Here is a 20204-nt window from a genome sequence, read left to right on the forward strand (position 1 = left end):
CGGGACTGCCCATACGTTTTCCTGCGCCTGTGATGGCCCACCGGATGCCACTCCAGAGCCGTTTATCGAGGGCCCGTTCGGGTGTGGAACACGGGCAGACAACATTTGTGCTGGACATGGGGGGCTGACCGGAGGCCATGCGATTGACCCGTTGAAGCCGGCACACCTGACATTGACCAGCTTTGCCCAACCTCGGCCCGAGGGCGCCCCCTTCACGGGTCCATATCCCTCCAAACCTGTCCTATCCATGTATCAGTCTAAACGTTTCTTTAATGTTGGGATAGTCCCTGCTCAACTACCTAATCTGGCAACGTTCCATAAACTCACCACAACCTTGCGTGAAAAAGTTACCCCTCAGATTCCTATGAAAATTTTTCCCTCACCTTAAATCTGTCCTCTAATTTTAGCGCTGAAAAAAATTTGGAGAAGTAGGGGTAAGGTGAGAGACATGTACCCAACTTTAGAATTCCAAACGTGAAGTGAAATGTAGGTAAGAGAAGCGAGAACAGAAGGGACTACAGCAGCTAAAGTGCTTGGTAACATTGAAAATATTGGGAATTATCGCGTTTGCTCACTGCATTTCATCAAGTAAGGCATTATTGTGTTTTTTTCTTGATTCCTTTGGTATCTAAAAATTCTCAGAAGTGATCAATCTGGCTGTAAATTTTTCTTCAGATGCGTTTTCATTTTGTATGTAAAAACCCATGAGAACCATGGGCGATTTAAAAAAATTAAAGCCAGATTTATCACTTCTGAAACTTTTTAGATGCCAAAGGAATCAAGAAAAAACACAAATAATGCCTTACTGTTGATGAAATGCAGTGAGCAAACGGCCAATGTTCGCTAAGCATTCTGGCTGTTGTCCCTTCAGCTCTCGTTTCTATCTACCGTAATTTCTCCTCACTTTTGGAATTCTGAAGCAGGCTAAATGTCTCTCACGCTTATCCCTTTAATTCCATAATTATTTACAGCGCAAAAAATGACAAATTCAGCGGGTTTTAACGGGCCCGCTACGCTGGAAACAATGGTAAGTGCCTACTTGCAGTTCATCGCATGTAATCCATTTGGAGTAGCGTAGCAACAGTACGGGTCATGGGTCGTGACCCGACTGCCGTGAAACCTCCCTATACCAAGCGAAATAACCTACAAACCTGTACGTCTTTGGAATGTGGGGGGAAACCAGAGATCCTGGAGAAACCCATGCAGGAATTGGGAATGCTGGTGCAAATTCCCAAAAGTCAATTTGCAAGTTGAATCAGTAGTAAGGAAGGCAAATGTATGCTGGCATTTGTTTCAAGAGTACTAGAATACAAAACAGAGATGTGATGCTGAGGCTTTCTAAGGCTCTGGTCCGGCTGCACTAGGAATAATGTGAGTAATTTTGGGCCCCATATCTGAGGAAGGATTTGCTGGCTCCGGGGAGGGTCCAGAGGAGGTTTACAAGAATGATCCCAGGAATGAGTGGGTTAACATTTGATGAACATTTGACGGCACTGGGCCTGTACTTACTGGAGTTCAGAAGAATGAGGGGGGACCTCATAGAAACTTATTAAATAGTGAAAGGCCTGGATATGGAGTCTAGATCACAGCATCAGAATTAAAATGTGTTAGTTTAGGAAGGAGATGAGGAGAAATGTCTTTAGTTAGAAGGTGGTGACTCTGTGGAATTCATTGCCACAGACAGTTGTGGAGGTCAAGTCAATGGATATTTTTAAGGCAGGTAGATAGATTCTTGATTAGGGTGGGTCTCAGGGGAGAAGGCAGGAGAATGGGGTTAGGTGGGAGCAGTGCTTCCACACCTCAACTGCGCACGCTGGGATACCGGGCCCACTGCACACGCACGGGGAGACGGCTTCCCCAACAGCACATGTGCGATTGCCGTCCCAACTGCGCACGCTGGGATACCGGGCCCACTGCGCACGCGCGGGGAGACGGCTTCCCCAACAGCACATGTGCGATTGCCGCCCCAACTGCGCACGCTGGGATACCGGGCCCACTGCGCACGCGCGGGGAGACGGCTTCCCCAACTGCACATGCGCGATTGCCGCCCCAACTGCGCACGCGCAAGGAGACGGCGTTATTATGCGTCCCTACCGTGTCACCGGCACCATTTTCAATTGTGCGCGCGCGCGTGCGCGGCTGATGGGCCTGCCTCAACCAAAGATCTTATAGCGGAGCCTCAACTGCGCGGGAGCGGGCGGTCGAAACATTCCCCCCCCAAATCCCTTCGCGTCTCCCCGCGCGTGCGCAGTTGGGGCGGCAGTCACACATGCACAGTCGGGGAAGGCTTACCAGACCGGGAAATGTCCTGAAATTATTAATTACCCGAACACAACCAGAATTTCCCGACTTTCAGGTAATTTCCTTCAAAGTGGAAACACTGGGTGGGGGAGATAGATCAGCCGTGGTTGAATGGCGGAATAGGGTGATTTCACGAAAGGTCACTGGAGCGTAAATCCCCACTCACGTGACCGAATATTTTAACTGGGGGACAAGCGTTACTTCCGGTACATGTTAGTGAATGGGAAAACACGCACTTTCACACCCGTTAAAAACATCGAAAACGGCCAGGTTTTTGAGCTGCAATTTACTGAGCCAGTCGGGGTGACCGTGAGGCACAGCTACCTAAATTTACAGTAAAAAAAAAGATAGAAACTAAGGTAAATACAAGAGGGAGCTGAAGGGGCAAAAAAAGCGGAAATTGATTGCGGACATTTTTCGTGGAGATTTAAAGATCCAAAATATCGGGAATTATCGCGTTTGCTCGCTGCATTTCATCAAAAGTGGCATTATTGACTTTGTTATCTTTATTCATTTGTTAGATGAAAAGTATTAAAAGTGAAAAATCCGTCAGTAAAATTGCAAAATCGCCCATGGTTCTCGGGTGGGTTTTAACATGCAAAATGAACACGCTTCTGAAGCTACATTCACCATTTAAATATCCGTGAATCATAAATGCGTCTTGAAATAAATTTTACTCAGATGCAAGCTAAGGAATGGTATAATTCTCAGCTGTTAATTTGACAAAATCAGGACATTTTTTGGCTAATAATAAAATGTCCTGATTTTGTCAAATTAACAGCTGAGAATTATACCATTCCTTAGCTTGCATCTGAGTAAAATTTATTTCAAGACGCATTTATGATTCACGGATATTTAAATGGTGAATGTAGCTTCAGAAGCGTGTTCATTTTGCATGTTAAAACCCACCCGAGAACCATGGGCGATTTTGCAATTTTACTGAAGGATTTCTAACTTTTAATACTTTTCATCTAACAAATGAATAAAGATAACAAAGTCAATAATGCCTTACTTTTGATGAAATGCAGCGAGCAAACGCGATAATTCCCGATATTTTGGATCTTTAAATCTCCACGAAAAATGTCCGCTATCAACTTACGCTTATTTTGCCCCTTCATCTCCCTCTTGTATTTACCTTAGTTTCTATCTTTTTTTTAAACTGTAAATTTAGGTAGCTGTGCCTCACGGTCACCCCGACTGGCTCAGTAAATTGCAGCTCAAAACCTGGCCGTTTTCGATGTTTTTAACGGGTGTGAAAGTGCGTGTTTTCCCATTCACTAACATGTACCGGAAGTGACGCTTGTCCCCCAGTTAAAATTTTCGGTCACGTGGGTGCGGATCTACGCTCCAGTGACCTTTCGTAAAATCACCCTATAGACATGATAGGCCGAGTGACCTAATTCTGCTCCGATCAATTAAGCTGTCATAATATATTATTCATAAGTTCTTATGAAGAGACCTTGTCAACTTGTGACATCTTAACAACCAGTAAAAAATCCAGTCTGTTTTCCATTTCCTCTTGGTCAGCCATTCTGCCTGTACTAATGCGTGACCATTTTCACACAAGGTTTTATTTACACAATAAGCATGCAGGTACAGCAGGCAGTGGAGAAAGCGAATGGCATGTTAGCCTTCATAACAAGAGTATAGGAGCAAAGAGGTCCCGCAGTTGTACAGGGCCCGAGTGAGGCCACACCTGGAATATTGTGTGCAGTTTTGGTCTCCAAATTTGAGGAAGGACATTCTTGTTAATGAGGGAGTGCAGCGTAGGTTCACAAGGTTAATTCCCGGGATGGCGGGATTGTCATATGTTGATAGAATGGAGCGGCTGGGCTTGCATACTCTGGAATTTAGAAGGATGAGAGGAGATCTTATTGAAACGTATAATATTATTAAGGGTTTGGACATGCTGGAGGCAGGAAACATGTTCCTGATGTTGGGGGAGTCCAAAGCCAGGGGCCACAGTTTAAGAATAAGGGGTAAGCCATTTAGAACGGAGACGAGGAAACACAGTGAGTTAAGGCGACGGAGGCCGGTTCTCTGGAAACTTTCAAGAGAGAGCTAGATAGGACTCTTGAAGATGGGGTGGACAGGGTACTGATTGTGGATGATCAGCCATGATCACATTGAATGGCAGTTACGGCTTGAAGGGCCGAATGGCCTACTCCTGCACCTATTGTCTATAACTTTGGATGTAGCAGCTTATCAAATATACAATATATTCACTGCTACCCGCTTCATCCATACTAAATTATTTCTTCAAATGACATCAAGAAATTGGTCAAACACAATTTCCCCTTTCTCAAAACCACGTTGTCTTTGCCTTTGACCATGAATGTTTTTAGACATTCTGTCGTAATATCCTTAATAATAGATTCTAACATCTTCCCCATGATAGACATAATGCCAATGGTTTGTTGTTTCGTGTTTTCCGACACCTGCCCTCTCAGAATAAAAATGTTACTTGTGCTATTTTTCAATCCAATTGAACCTTCCCTGAATTGCAAGAGTGTTTGAAAATGAAAAATTCCATGACTATGAGTTCTACGATTAATCATTACTAAATCCTGAGGATAAAGTCTTTCTGGACCCAGGGACTTGTCAGACCAGAGCTCCAACAATTTTCTCATTAGCTCTTCTCTGGCAATTGAGGGCAGTGGAGGCCAAATCACTGGATGGATTTAAGAGAGGGTTAGAAAGAGTTCTAGGGGCTAGTGGAATCAAGGGATATGGAGAGAAGGCAGGCATGGGTTATTGATTGGGGGACGATCAGCCATGATCACAATGAATGGCTCGAAGGGCCGAATGGCCTCCTCCTGCACCTATTTTCTATGCCTATGTCTATGATAAGGGAATAACGTTTAGTGTAATGTAAAGCCAGTAAAGTCCGATCAAGGATAGTCTGAGGTTCACCAGCGAGGTAGATAGTAGTTCAGCACTGCTCTCTGGTGGTGGTAGGATGATTCAGTTGCCTAATAACAGCTAGGAAGATACTGTCTCTGAATCTGGAGGTGTGCATTTTCACACCTTCTATACCTTTTACCTGATGGGAGAGGGGAGAAGGAGTGGGCAATTGAGATGCATTGTTCTCTAGTTTCTCACCTCCATGTCAAATCACAGCACATTTGACTGCAGAAATATGAAACATGAAAAAAAGACTCCCATTTCTCACGGCTATTTTCCTAAAGACTCCTCTAGTCAGGTCAGCAGTGCCTCCACAATTGTTCCAGATACCTTGTACCACCTCACAACCAGGGCTGGCCTTAAGCCGATTGGACCGATTGCTCCCAATTGGGCCCCACACCTAAGGGGGGCCCCGCGCTAGAGTAATACAAAGCTCCACTCTAGGATCTTTGGAGTAATCTACTCTCGGCTCGGGTAGATCTACCCTGCGTGGAGGGGGGAGAGAGAGAGTAGAGGGGTGGAGGGGGAAGAAAGGGGTAGACGGGGAGGGGGATGTGAGGGGGAATGGAGAAGGGGGAGAGGAGGAGGTCCCTTACGTTCCCAGGGCAGCACTCCCGCCCCTCCAGTCGCCGTGGTTCAGGTACACAGCCCCGGCTCCACCCCTCTCTCTCCCCGGGGAGACACAGTGAACAATACAGGGAGGGCCGGGCTGGGGTTTGGAGCAACATTTACAAACCTCGGCCTCAGCTCACACGCGTTTGCCCGGAACCCGGCACCCGCTCCCGCCGCCGGCTCACCAAAATTGTTCCCAATTGGGCCCCACACCTCCTAAGGCTGGTCTTGCTCACAACTGACCAAAATTGCACTGACACCATCCCATAGGTCACAGCAACATGGAAGGGTAATTATGGATGGAGTGATGTCCTCTGCCTCTGTGAGGTGGAGGGATGGAGGTTTGTGGAGTGGTTGGGGAGAGTTCATTGGTCATGATTTCCTCATTTTTTGTTTTATTAAAGCTAATCATTTGGAGATGTCTGCTTATTTATGCGCATGCAAATTAGACCAGAAAAGATACCTGAGAACCTTGTACAACACTGCAGGAGCTTCAATATAGTACATGCTGCAGGAAATGGCAGTCCTATAATAATTGCAGCACCAATTATTGTGTTCATCATTATAAGATCTGCAATTAAAAATAGGTTTTAATAATTAAATGTGAAACCAAATCAAGATCATTAGCTGTCTCCCATTTAGAAGGGCATTGCTTACATAAACTGATACCCACAACACCCATCAACTGCTGTGAAAGGGTCTGCAGTGAATTTTCTCATTGAGTAACAGTGTTATTTCACAACATCTTTCACCCCCGAATCCCAGGAGCGGGTCCCAGCCAGAACAACCCATTCATCCTAGTAATTAGCTTAATGAACTGCTTTTCAACCCCCTCCAATGCTACCAAATAGTTCCTCCACTGAGGGGATTAAAATTGTGCATGTTACCTCAGGTTTGGCTCACCAACACCCTGTATAATTATAAATAGTTCCTCATTTCTGAACGACAACTCCTTTGCAATAAAAGTAAATGTTTTAATAGATCCAAAGGGATTGACCTAATTTGTGCCAGAATTGAAATCTGTTTGCAATAGTACCATGCAGCATTATTATTTGCGACACAACATACCATCCACACTGCTTATATCAACTATCTTTGTGCTACGGAAATTATAGTTACAGACTTTTAAAATTCAGATTACTCGAATCAATTTGGCAAAAAATTTGAGCAGAAATCCAATTTCCTGAAGGATACCACGAGTCAAATCACGTCAACTTATCCTATGATATCCGAAGGAGTTAGTGGTGGACTTTAGGAGGAGAGGAACAGCCCTGGCCCCATCAATGGTGTGGAGGTGCGGATTACCAGGGAGTACAAGTACCTTGGAGTTCACCTCGACAGTAAAGTGGACTGGTCCAGGAATCTGTACTTTCGGAGAAGGCTCCACTCTTTCAATGTCTGCAGTAAGATGCTGCAGATGATCCACCAATCAGTGGTGGCTAGTGCCATCTTCTTTGCTCTTGTGTCCTGGCGTAGCAGTGCGAAGGCCGCGGACGCCAACAGAATTCACAAGCTCATTTGGAAGGCTGGCTCTGTCCTGGGGCGGTGTTGGATACATGGGAAGTGGTCTTGGAGGGGAAGATGCTCCTCAAACTGCGGAGCATCCTAGACAATAACAGCTCAACCCCTCCATGACACACTGGTCAACCTGAGGAGCACCTTCAGTAACAGACTAGTTCCACCAAGATGCAGCACAGAATGCCACAGGTGATTCTTTTTTCGCTGTGGTCATCAAACTGTACAACTACTCCCCTTCTCCCCCTTCTGTCGTGGGGTAGACTGACTCCTCTTGTTGTTCTGGCACTATTCCATTAGATTATCAATCTCCCTCCTAAACTCCGATTTATCATTCTTCATAATTTGCCCAACAACTGTGGTGTCATTGGTGAATTTAAAGATGGCGTTGAAACTGGGTGTGGATACACAGTCATGGGTATAGAGTGAGCAGATCAGGGAACTGAGTCTACAACCTTGAGGTGATCCTGTGCTGATGGTTATCAAGGCGGAAGAGCCAATTTGTGCTGATTGTGGTCTGTTGATGAGGAGGTTGAGGATCCAGTTGCATAGGGATGTACAGATATGTAATTTCCTGAGCTTGATAATGTTGAGAGTGGATAATGATGCTGAATGCTGAACTGTAATTGATGAATGGCCTGACGTGCACGTTCTTATTGTCCAAGTGGTCTAATTCAGGGTGGAGAACCAGTGCCATCACATCCCCTCTGGCAGTAGGCAAATTGTAGCGGGAGTTTGGAGTTGATATGTGCCACAACCAACCATATGTTAAACACAAATTAATTGAGACATCCTCCTCTCAAACCCATTTCTCCAAAAGTTCCCTTTGGAGTTAGGTCAGACATTACTCCAGAATTGTTCCCGGAGTGATGCATCACTGCGGAGCATCCACTTTGCAAATTGACACAAATGTAGGGCAATTTCATCCCACAGTAGAGTCAGAGTCATACAGCATGGAAACAGGCCCTTAGATCTAACTCATTCATGCTGCCCAAGATACTCCATCTAAGCTAGTCCCATTGGACTGTACTTAGCTCATATCCCTCTAAACCTTTCCTATCCATGTACCTGTCCAAACAACTTAGAAATGTTGTTATTGAATCTGCCTCAACTACCACTTCTGACAGCTCGTTCTAGAAAACCTTCCACCCTGTGTGAAAAGGTTGCCCCTCGGGTTCCTGTTAAATCTTTCCCCTCTCACTTTAAACATATGCCCTAGAGCTCTGTTTGGAGTTTGCTCCTAAATATACAGTAGGCAACAACAGAAGTAATGCACAAGTCGTCCAAGAACACACGGTACTAAGACCAGCCATTCAAGTCTAAACATCCATTAGGTTTCCCTGCTGTGTGTTGTGGGCTATTGTTCAGAGAACTGTGGGTGCTGGCGATCCGGGTGAAGCTCACAACACTCTGACTGACATACACCACTCCAGTCACCCTTCATCATTTTCATATGTTCAGAATAATATTTGTACACATACCAGTAGCGACGAAAAAAAAAATCATGCAGATAATCCACGACGTAAATATACACGCATCACCAAAGATTAGCAGGTACTTCAACCAAATTTTCATTCTTCGAAATGTTCCTCAAAAGCAAAAAATTAAAATAGTTTGAAATCCATAATAACAGATACGTACAAATAATTTCACAATAGCATCATGAGACAAATGTTCCAAGCAGCAGAAGTGAGCTCAGGATTGGTCAGGTTAGTAGCAATAATGAGTTTCCGAAACATGGACAAAACAAACAGTTTTGAAACAAGGCAGATGTCAGAGCACTGGACTGAAAGGATTTCAGAAACCAAACTCACACTGGCAGTGTGGAAAGCCCAGGGAGAGACAAAAGGCACTTTGTGCTCATTCTCCCTGTAACTTCGATTTCCTTCCCACATCCCAGACATGCAGTTTGCAGATTAATTGTCCCTCTGCAAATTGTTCCTAGTGTGTTGGGTGTGGATGCAAAAGTGGGATAACATAGAACTAAAATGAATGGGTAATCAATGGTTGGTGTGTAGTCGGGGGGTGAAGGACTTAGTTCCACGCCGTATCTTTCAATCAAACAGTTCATTACGCCATCACTGGTGGATGTACTTTCATCAACCTCTGCCCAAGGCTCTGAATTTCCCACCCGACTCTCCATTTTGTACCCCTCCTTTAAAGCTCAACTCCTGTGGTCATCTAACCCATTATTGCTTGCTGACAGATTTTATTTAGTAATGTGCCTGTGAAGCAACAAGCGATGTTTCAGCATATTAGTGCCAAAAAGTCCCTGAATTAGGACATGAGGAATTGAAATGTCATAGGTAAAAAAAGAGAAGAGGTCCTGAAAGAAGAATTTAGGGAGTTAGGTAGAGAGTTAAGGAGAAGGACTGCAAAGGTAACAATCTCAGGATTACTGCCTGTGCCACGCGACAGTGAGAGTAGGAATGGAGCGAGGTGGAGGATAAATGAGTGGATGAGGGACTGGTGCAGTGGGTATGGATTCAAGTTTCTGGATCATTGGGACCTCTTTTGGGGAAGGTGCGACCTGTACAGAAAGGACGGGTTGCACTTGAACTCGAGGGGGACCAATATCCTGGCGGGGAGATTTGCAAAGGCTACTGGGGAGACTTTAAACTAGTATGGTTGGGGGGAGGGACTCAAATTGGGAAAGCTAGCAGTCAGTGTGTGAGGCAGGAGGCAGAGAATGGTAGCGCTCTGACCCAAAATGTTGGGGAGAGAGAAGAAAAAGACAATAAACAGAAAATAAGAGAGGGTGGGTTTCTTAAATGTGTATATTTTAATGCTAGGAGCATTGTAAGAAAGGTGGATGAACTTAGAGCCTGGATTGACACCTGGAAGTATGATGTTGTGGCGATCAGTGAAACATGGTTACAGGAGGGCTGTGATTGGAAACTAAATATTCCAGGATTTCGTTGCTTCAGGTGTGATAGAATTGGAGGGGCAAGAGGTGGAGGTGTTGCATTGCTTATCAGGGAAGATATTACAGCAGTTCTTTGGCAGCATAGATTAGAGGGCTCGTCTAGGGAGGCTATTTGGGTGGAACTGAGAAATGGGAAAGGGGTAGCAACACTTATAGAGGTGTATTATAGACCGCCAAATGGGGAGCGAGAATTGGAAGAGCAAATATGTAAGGAGATTGCACATATTAGTAGTAAGCACAAGGTAGTGATTGTGGGAGATTTCAATTTTCCACACATAGACTGGGAAACACATACTGTAAATGGGCTGGATGGGTTGGAGTTTGTAAAATGTGTGCAGGATAGTTTTTTGCAGCAATACATAGATGTACCTACTAGAGAAGGGGTGGTGCTGGACCTCCTGTTAGGAAATGAGACGGGTCAGGTGGCAGAGGTATGCGTTGGGGAACAGTTCGGGACCAGTGATCACAATACCATTAGTTTCAATATAATTATGGAGAGGGTCAGAACTGGACCTAGGGTTGAGATTTTTGATTGGAGAAAGGCTAACTGAGGAGATGCGAAAGGATTTAAAAGGAGTAAATTGGGACTTTGTTTTATGGGAAAGATGTGGAAGAGAAATGGAGGACATTTAAATTTTAAGAGCACAGAATCTTTATGTCCCTGTTCGGTTGAAAGGAAATAGTAAAAATTGGAAAGAGCCATGGTTTTCAAGGGAAATTGGACACTTGGTTCGGAAAAAGAGAGAGATCTACAATAATTATAGGCAGCATGGAGTAAATGAGGTGCTTGAGGTGTATAAAGAATGTAAAAAGAATCTTAAGAAAGAAATTAAAAAAGCTAAAAGAAGATATGAGGTTGCTTTGGCAAGTAAGGTGAAAGTAAATCCAAAGGGTTTCTACAGCTATATTAATAGCAAAAGGATAACGAGGGATAAAATTGGTACATTAGAGAGTCAGAGTGGACAGCTATCTGCAGAGCCAAAAGAGATGGGGGAGATATTGAACAATTTCTTTTCTTCGGTATTCACCAAGGAGAAGGATATTGAATTATGTGACGTATGGGAAACAAGAAGAGTAGCTATGGAAACTATGAGATTCAAAGAAGAGGAAGTACTGACACTTTTGAGAAATATAAAAGTGGATAAGTCTCCAGGTCCTGATAGGATATTCCCTAGGACATTGAGGGAAGTTAGTGTAGAAATAGCAGGGGCTATGACAGAAATATTTCAAATGTCATTAGAAACGGGAATAGTACCGGAGGATTGGAGTACTGTGCATGTTGTTCCATTGTTTAAAAAGGGGTCTAAGAGTAAACCTAGCAATTATAGACCTGTTAGTTTGACGTCAGTGGTGGGCAAATTAATGGAAAGGATACTTGGAGATAATATATATAAGCATCTGGATAAACAGGGTCTGATTAGGAATAGTCAACATGAATTTGTGCCTGGAAGGTCATGTTTGACTAATCTTCTTGAATTTTTTGAAGAGGTTACTCGGGAAATTGATGAGGTTAAAGCAGTGGATGTTGTATATATGGACTTCAGTAAGGCCTTTTACAAGGTTCCTCACGGAAGGTTGGTTAAGAAGGTTCAATGGTTGGGTATTAATGGTGGAGTAGCAAGATGGATTCAACAGTGGCTGAATGGGAGATGCCAGAGAGTAATGGTGGATGGTTGTTTGTCAGGTTGGAGGCCAGTGACTAGTGGGGTGCCACAGGGATCTGTGTTGGGTCCACTGTTGTTTGTCATGTACATCAATGATCTGGATGATGGTGTGGTAAATTGGATTAGTAAGTATGCAGATGATACTAAGATAGGTGGGGTTGTGGATAATGAAGTAGATTTTCAAAGTCGACAGAGAGATTTATGCCAGTTGGAAGAGTGGGCTGAAAGATGGCAGATGGAGTTTAATGCTGATAAGTGTGAGGTGCTACATTTTGGCAGGACAAATCAAAATAGGACGTACATGGTAAGTGGTAGGGAATTGAAGAATGCAGGTGAATAGAGGGATCTGGGAATAACTGTGCACAGTTCCCTGAAAGTGGAATCTCATGTAGATAGGGTGGTAAAGAAAGCTTTTGGTGTGCTGGCCTTTATAAATCAGAGCATTGAGTATAGAAGTTGGGATGTAATGTTAAAATTGTACAAGGCATTGGTGAGGCCAATTCTGGAGTATGGTGTACAATTTTGGTCGCCTAATTATAGGAAGGATGTCAACAAAATAGAGAGAGTACAGAGTAGATTTACTAGAATGTTGCCTGGGTTTCAGCAACTAAGTTACAGAGAAAGGTTGAACAAGTTAGGGCTTTATTCTTTGGAGCGCAGAAGGTTAAGGGGGGGGACTTGATAGAGGTCTTTAAAATGATGAGAGGGATAGACAGAGTTGACGTGGATAAGCTTTTCCCACTGAGAGTAGGGAAGATTCAAACAAGGGGACATGACTTGAGAATTAAGGGACAGAAGTTTAGGGGTAACATGAGGGGGAACTTCTTTACTCAGAGAGTGGTGGCTGTGTGGAATGAGCTTCCAGTGAAGGTGGTGGAGGCTGGTTCGTTTGTATCATTTAAAAATAAATTGGATAGTTATATGGACGGGAAAGGAATGGAGGGTTATGGTCTGAGCGCAGGTATATGGGACTAGGGGAGAATACGTGTTCGGCACGGGTCGAGATGGCCTGTTTCCGTGCTGTAATTGTTATATGGTTATATGAAATGGGAATGACTTATAATCTAGACATTGACTTATAAAAGCCATGGGATGTGAAGTTGTTGCAAAGTAATTACAATCATCTATGTGAGCCATGAGTGGGACCCCTACCATGCCACCATCCAGAACCTTTATTCCAGATACCAGGACCTGGCAAGGAGGGACTACCATGAAGGGGGGGGGGGGGGGGGGGGGAGGGAAACAAAGAAGGCCCAGGCGCGGGGTATTTTGTAACCATGTCAGCGCTCTATATGTGGAGACTATTTGCATACCTTGGGTAGGCACGCAAAGGATTTCACTGCAACGTGTTACATGTGGCAATAAAGATTCATTCATTTGAATGCATCACCACAATTAGGCATCAATGTGGGACTATTTCAACCGGCAGGCTATGTAGGGACTGGGGGGGGGGGGGGGGGTGAGGGGTTGGTGTAGAAGGGCAGATCAAAGATTAATTCAAACTGTTCATTGCCATCATTTTTGTTAAAAAATCATAATTCACTTGGAGAGGTGCTGTGAATTCATATCCAGGTGTAAAGAATTAGGCTGCAATAGATACCTTTGCCTGATCTCAGGAGCTGGTCCACAAATGTTTGAATATATGTTGAAGAAAGCAACAGTCCTGAGGTCCATATATTCATCAATAGGGCAGCCAATGGCGAAACACCTGAAATTTAAAATAAATTCAGAGACACAAACATGTCACATGGCTCCGTAAAATGATCAAAATAGCTGCCAATTGTTGCCAGCGAGCTGGTCCACTTATCTCCTGCACGAAAACGAGATCGCAGACATCACACATGCAACAAATGACTCGACATGGCCCTAAGGTGGGTTAACAAAGCACAGAATTGTTATGCTAGCCAAGAATGGATAATTAAAGGGGCCTTTTCAGTCTTTCCCGTGAATTGCCAGTCCAATTTCTGCATCACATCTGCTGCCACCATATTTGAGGAAGGATGTGCTGGCTCCATATCTTGGGCAGCACATTTGAGGAAGGATGTGCTGGCTGCATATTAAGAGAGGCAAAGTGTTAGCTCATTTAAAATAATTGAAAACAGATATAATATTTCTCCAGGAGACACACCTGAAAAAGGAAGCACAACATAGATTGAAAGCAAAATGGATTGCTAAAGCGTACCACTCCTCATTCTCACATAAATCTAGAGTGGTTGCAATATTAATTCGTAAAGGTATACCCTTTAAACATATATCAACGATAGAAGATATTGAAGGCAGATATATTGTAATAATAGGGGAGTTATACTAAAAAAAGGTGACTCTCCTTAATGTGTATGGACCAAATTTTGATAGCCCCCTGTTTTTTAAGAGAATACTTAACAATATCCCGGAATGTACACAACAAAACTTAATAATCGGTGAAGACTTAAATTGTACATTGGATGCTTATTTGGATAGATCATCAACTCAAAGAAAACTAAAATCCCAATCAAGTGAATTTCTAAACTCATATATTAATACTACCAACATTAAGGATGTTTGGAGAATTGAAAACCCATCGGGTCGAGAATATTCATTTTACTCACCAGTACATAAAACCTACTCAAGGATAGATTATTTTTTAGTAGACTGAAAACTTATCCCATTTACCTATAACTCGCAATATCATGATATCATAATCTCAGACCATGCTCCACTAACATTTATGATTAAACTAAACGGAATGGTAGAGACACAGTCACAATGGAGACTTAATCCCCAAATCTTAAAAGAAAAGTTATGTCATGAATACCTCGTAAAACAGATTAATATGTTTTTTGAGGCTAATGATAGCCCTGAAATCTCTGCTCCCTTCTTTGGGAAACATTTAAAGCATTTGTGCAAGGAGCATTAATCTCTTCTCAATAATTTCTTAACAAAGAGAATAGGGCCAAACAACAGAAATTGGAAATGGAAATAAGGCAATTAGACATAGAAAATGCAGCAGCACCATCCATGATAAAACACAATAAAATTGCAGTACTGAAATATAAATTGAGCAAGATATACTCAGACCAAGTTATAAAACTTTATCAACATGCACTGACAATTTAATAACTCTGGCACTGGCCACTTGAATCAGCTGCCCTGGACATTTTAATGACTGTTTTTACTGTATTTTAATGTTGCTGTTTTACCTGCTTTTAACTATTTATACTGTTTCATCAGGGACTGGATTGTTTTTACTGTTATTATGTGTGAAATGTTTACGTTTTTTTATGTGCGATGCTCCGTTATTCCCTGGGAAACGTCTTCTCATTTTGCACTGTACAATTGTTGCTTTGCAAGATGACAATAAAGGTTGATTGATTGATTGATTGATTGATTGATTGATTGATTGATTGATTGATTGATTGATTGATCATCGTTACTTTTTTGCACATCTTTCATTCATTCATTCTCTATCTCTCTACATCACCATCGATATCTCTCGTTTCCCTGACTCTCAGTCTGCTGAAGGGTCTTGGCCCGAAACGTCACCCATTCCTTCTCTCCAGAGATGCTGCCTGAGTTACTCCAGCATTTTGTGTCCACCTTCAATACTCAGTACCCTGACTGATGAAGGCAAATCTATCAAAGGCCTTCTTTACCACCTTATGTACCTATGACACCATATTCAAGCAATTTGATGCCTGTATTCCTAGATCAGCATCTACACTTCACGCTGCCTCGGCAAGGCCAGCAGCATCATCAAGGACCAGTCTCACCCCGGTCACTCCCTCTTCTCCTCTCTCCCATCAGGCAAGAGGTACAGAAATGAGAAAACACACACCTCCAGATTCAGGGACAGTTTCTTCCCAGCTGTTATCAGATAACTGAACCGTCCTCTCACCAACTAGAGAGCGGTCCTGACCTCCCATCTACCTCATTGGTGATCCGCGGACTGTCTTTAATCGGACTTTTTTCTTATTTTATTTTTTAATAATAAAACAGGAATAAGGAAGAAAAGAGTAGAAAAGAGGAGATTGGCATAAGTGGTGTTTGAGATGGAAAGATAGGCCGAAAGAAGAAGAAGTAGAAAGAGAAAGAGACGAAAAAGAGAAAAGAAAAAAATGAAAAAGGAGATTGAAAACTATATATACCTATTTTATGTTCCAGGCCACTCGTCACCTGATTCTGAAACATTTTATTTCTATGGTTGTCTTGCACCATATGCTTGTAAGAAGTCGATAAAAGGAGACCAAATCAATAAGAATTGGTCTGCTTTACCTGCTAGAAGGAGTCGCATTTCTTCCAGATATGCCGTTTCCGACATATTTGAAATCCACATTTTGAGCGTTGGTGTTGGCGCATTTTTCCAAAATTTAAGTATAAGTTTTTTTCCGTTATTAAACCATGATTAAGTAGAGATTTTTTAAAACGTATTTAGCTTATTCCCATCTTCCATTGATCCAAAGATAATAATTTCTGTGTAAGGTTCAAGTCTTCTATCAAATAGTTTTGTAAAAATTTCAAAAATGTCATTACAAAATGTGTAAAGTTTGATACAGGAGACAAAAGAGTGTGTTATAGTGGTATTCTCAGATAAGCATTTATCACAGATGGGAGAGATATTTGGATAGATGTTATTCAATCTTGTTTTCGAGTAGTATAATCTATGTAAAGTTTTAAATTGATTTTAAAGTATGTTTTGCATTAATCGAACATTTATGTATATATATATCAGGTGTTTTTCCCATGTTTCTTTCGAAATTTCTATCTGTAGTTCTCGTTCCAAATCTGCTCTGATTGCCCCTGTCGATGGTGATCCTATATTTAAAATTATATTATATACGTATGATATTAAATTGCATGAATCTGCCTTAATATTCATTGCTTCATCTAATAAATCTAGTTAGACTTTGATATACTTGTATATGTTTTTTGAAATAGTCTCTAATTTGAAGGTATTTCAAGTATTGGTTATTTTTAAAGTTGTATTTTAATTATAATTGTTGAAATGATAAAAAAATTCCCATTTCATACAAGTCTCCAATCCTTCTAATTCCTAATCTTTCCCAATAGGTATACGTTTTGTCAGTGAGAGATGGTTTAAATGAGGGATTATTTACTATTGGAGATAAAAGCGATAAGTTTCGTAATTTCAAAGTTAGTTTTATTGTTTCCAAATTCAAATTGTATTCTGGATAATTGGGTTCTTCTTGTATATTGTGCTGTTTAATTTTATCAGGGAGAAGAAGATCGCCCCTATATTAAAAGGAGAACAGTCCTCTTTCACCATTCTTATCCATTCTGCCTGTTGGGCAGAACTGTCCAACCAAAAAATTATATTTTTAATATGTACTGCCCAGTAGTAGTATAAAAAGTTCAGAAGTGTCAGTCCCCCTAATTCTTTAGGTTTACACAGGTGTTTTCTTTGAATTCTGTGCAATTTGTAGTCCCATATGAAGTTTGTAATATTGGAGTAATTTTTTTAAGAAATTTTTTGGTAAGTATATTGATATTGATTGAAATACATATAATATTTGTGGTAGAAAAATCATTTTTATAGCATTTATTCTACCTATTAAAGACATCGGTAAGGTTTTCCAGAATTTAATCGACGCATTTAATTTAGCCAGTAAAGGCATAAAATTTGCATTAAATAGTGATTTATATTTTCTAGTAATTTGGATACCCAAATACTTAAATTTTTCTGTTGCAATTTTAAATGGAAATTTTAACAGGTGTGTCGAATCTTGGGGTTTTAACGTCATAATTTCACTTTTATTCCAATTTATTCTGTATCCTGAAAAGGAGCCAAATTCCTCTATTAAATTTTGTATATTTGGTATACTGAGTTGCGAGTTTGTAATGTATAATAAAACGTCGTCTGCGTATAGTGAAATTTTATTATTTGAGTCTTTGGTATTATATCCCCGAATATTCAGATGGTTTCTTATACTTTCTGCTACAGGCTCTATCACCAGGGCAAATAGCAGGGGCTCCGCTCTGGACCACTTGGACAACAAAAACCCATATGTCAGGCTGTTATTCATCGATTACAGCTCGGCATTTAATACAATCATCCCCTCCAAGCTGGTTACCAAACTCGCAGAACTGGGTCGCTGCGCATCCCTCTGCAATTGGATCCTCGACTTCCTCATTCACAGACCACAGTCTGTTCGTATTGGTGGTAATGTGTCAGCCTTGATAACAATCAGCACGGGAGCACCTCAAGGCTGCGTGCTCAGCCCCCTGCTGTACTCACTCTATACTCATGACTGCGTAGCCAGTCACAGTGTGAACTCCATCATCAAGTTCGCTGACGACACCACTGTTGTGGGGCGTATCACTGATGGGGATGAGTCAGAGTATAAAAGAGAGATCAAGCAACTGTCCATATGGTGCCAGCGCAATAACCTGGCCCTGAACACCAGCAAAACCAAGGAACTGATTGTGGACTTTGGAAGGAGTAGGAGGGGCACCCACAGCCCCATTTATATGTTTGAAAGGGTCAAGAGCTTCAAATTCCTGAGCGTGCACATCTCTGAAGATCTTTCCTGGTCCAAGAACACTAATGCAATTATCAAGAAAGCTCATCAGCGCCTCTACTTCCTGAGAAGATTACGGAGAGTCGGTTTGTCAAGGAAGACTCTCTCTAACTTCTACAGGTGCACAGTAGAGAGCATGCTGACCAGTCCATCATCGGCTCTGACCTTCCTTCCATCGAGGGGATTTATCGCAGTTGCTGCCTCAAAAAGGCTGGCAGTATCATCAAAGACCCACACCATCCTGGCCACACACTCATCTCCCTGCTACCTTCAGGTAGAAGGTACAGGAGCCTGAAGACTGCAACAAACAGGTTCAGGAATAGCTACTTCCCCACAGCCATCAGGCTATTAAACCTGGCTTGGACAAAATTCTGATTATTAATAACCCATTTTCTGTTATTTGCACTTTATCAGTTTATTTATTCATGTGTGTATATATTTATATTATGGTATATGGACACATTTATCTGTTTTGTAGTAAATGCCTACTATGTTCTGTGTGCTGAAGCAAAGCAATAATTTTATTGTCCTATACAGGGACACATGGCAATAAACTCACTTGAACTTGAACTTGATGCGCACCCCTGTCTGTTGCCCCATTATAAATGAAATTTTAAAGATAACATATTGTTAGTCAGTATTCTGGATGTCGGCTTGTCATATAATAATTTTATCCATGAGATAAAATTCTCTCCCATGTTAAATTTTTGTAATACTTTGTACATATATTGCCATTCTACTTGATCAAATGTTTTTTCTGCGTCCAATGAAATAATTGATACATCTGCTTCTTCAGTTTTTTGTGAATACATTATATTAAACAAGCGTCTCAAATTATTGGCCGAGTATCTTTTAGGTTTGATCCGAATTTATTAATTTACTAATGTATTTACTCAAAAAGTTTTGCTAGTGTTTTCTGATCTGTGTTTAAGAGTGCTATCGCTCTATATGAACCTGGTTCTTCTAGATCTTTATCTTTTTTTGGTATAAGTGTGATCGTTGATTCAGCTAATGTTTCTGGTAGTGTATTTTCTTTAAAGGCATGAGTATATAGATTTTGTAGGCGCGGAGATATTATCTCGTAGAATTTTTTGTAGAATTCATTACTAAAACCATCTGGTCCTGGTGTTTTACCATTTTTCAGCGAGTTTATTGTTTCTTCTATTTCTTTAAGTGTAATCTGAGCTCCTAACTCCTCTTGTTCCAACAAAGTAAGTTTTGGAAGGTTTCACTTATCTAAGAAATTTGTAATTTTAATGTTATCTGCTACGGTTTTAGATGTATATAAATGTTGATAAAATTGAGCAAATCTTTTATTAATAACTTTAGGTAATGTTATAATTCACCCTTATCTGATTTAATTTTTGTAATTGTATTTTCCTTTTCTCGGATTTTTCAGCTGACGTGCTAAAAGGTTATGTGGTTTATCGCCAAATTCAAAGTTTTCCTGTTTTGTAATTTGAAATAATCTTATTACTCTTGCCGATAAGATTTTATTTAATTTAAATTTCAATAAAGTTATCTTATTGTGTTTGTCTATGGTTGGGTCTTTGACATTATCTAGGTCTAATTGTTTAATTTCTTGTTCTAACTGCAATTGTTCTATATTATTCTTTTTATTTTGGAAGGCTTGATATGAAATTATAACTCCTCTGATAAATGCCTTGAAAGTTTTGCATAATAACGAAGGTAAAATACCTGTTGTATCATTAGTCTCGAAGAAGAATTTCATCTGTTGTTTTAAATATGTATTACCTTGTGGGTTGT

The sequence above is a fragment of the Amblyraja radiata genome, chromosome 30, assembly GCF_010909765.2.
Source record: "Amblyraja radiata isolate CabotCenter1 chromosome 30, sAmbRad1.1.pri, whole genome shotgun sequence".
NCBI classification, from domain to species: Eukaryota; Metazoa; Chordata; class Chondrichthyes; order Rajiformes; family Rajidae; genus Amblyraja; species Amblyraja radiata.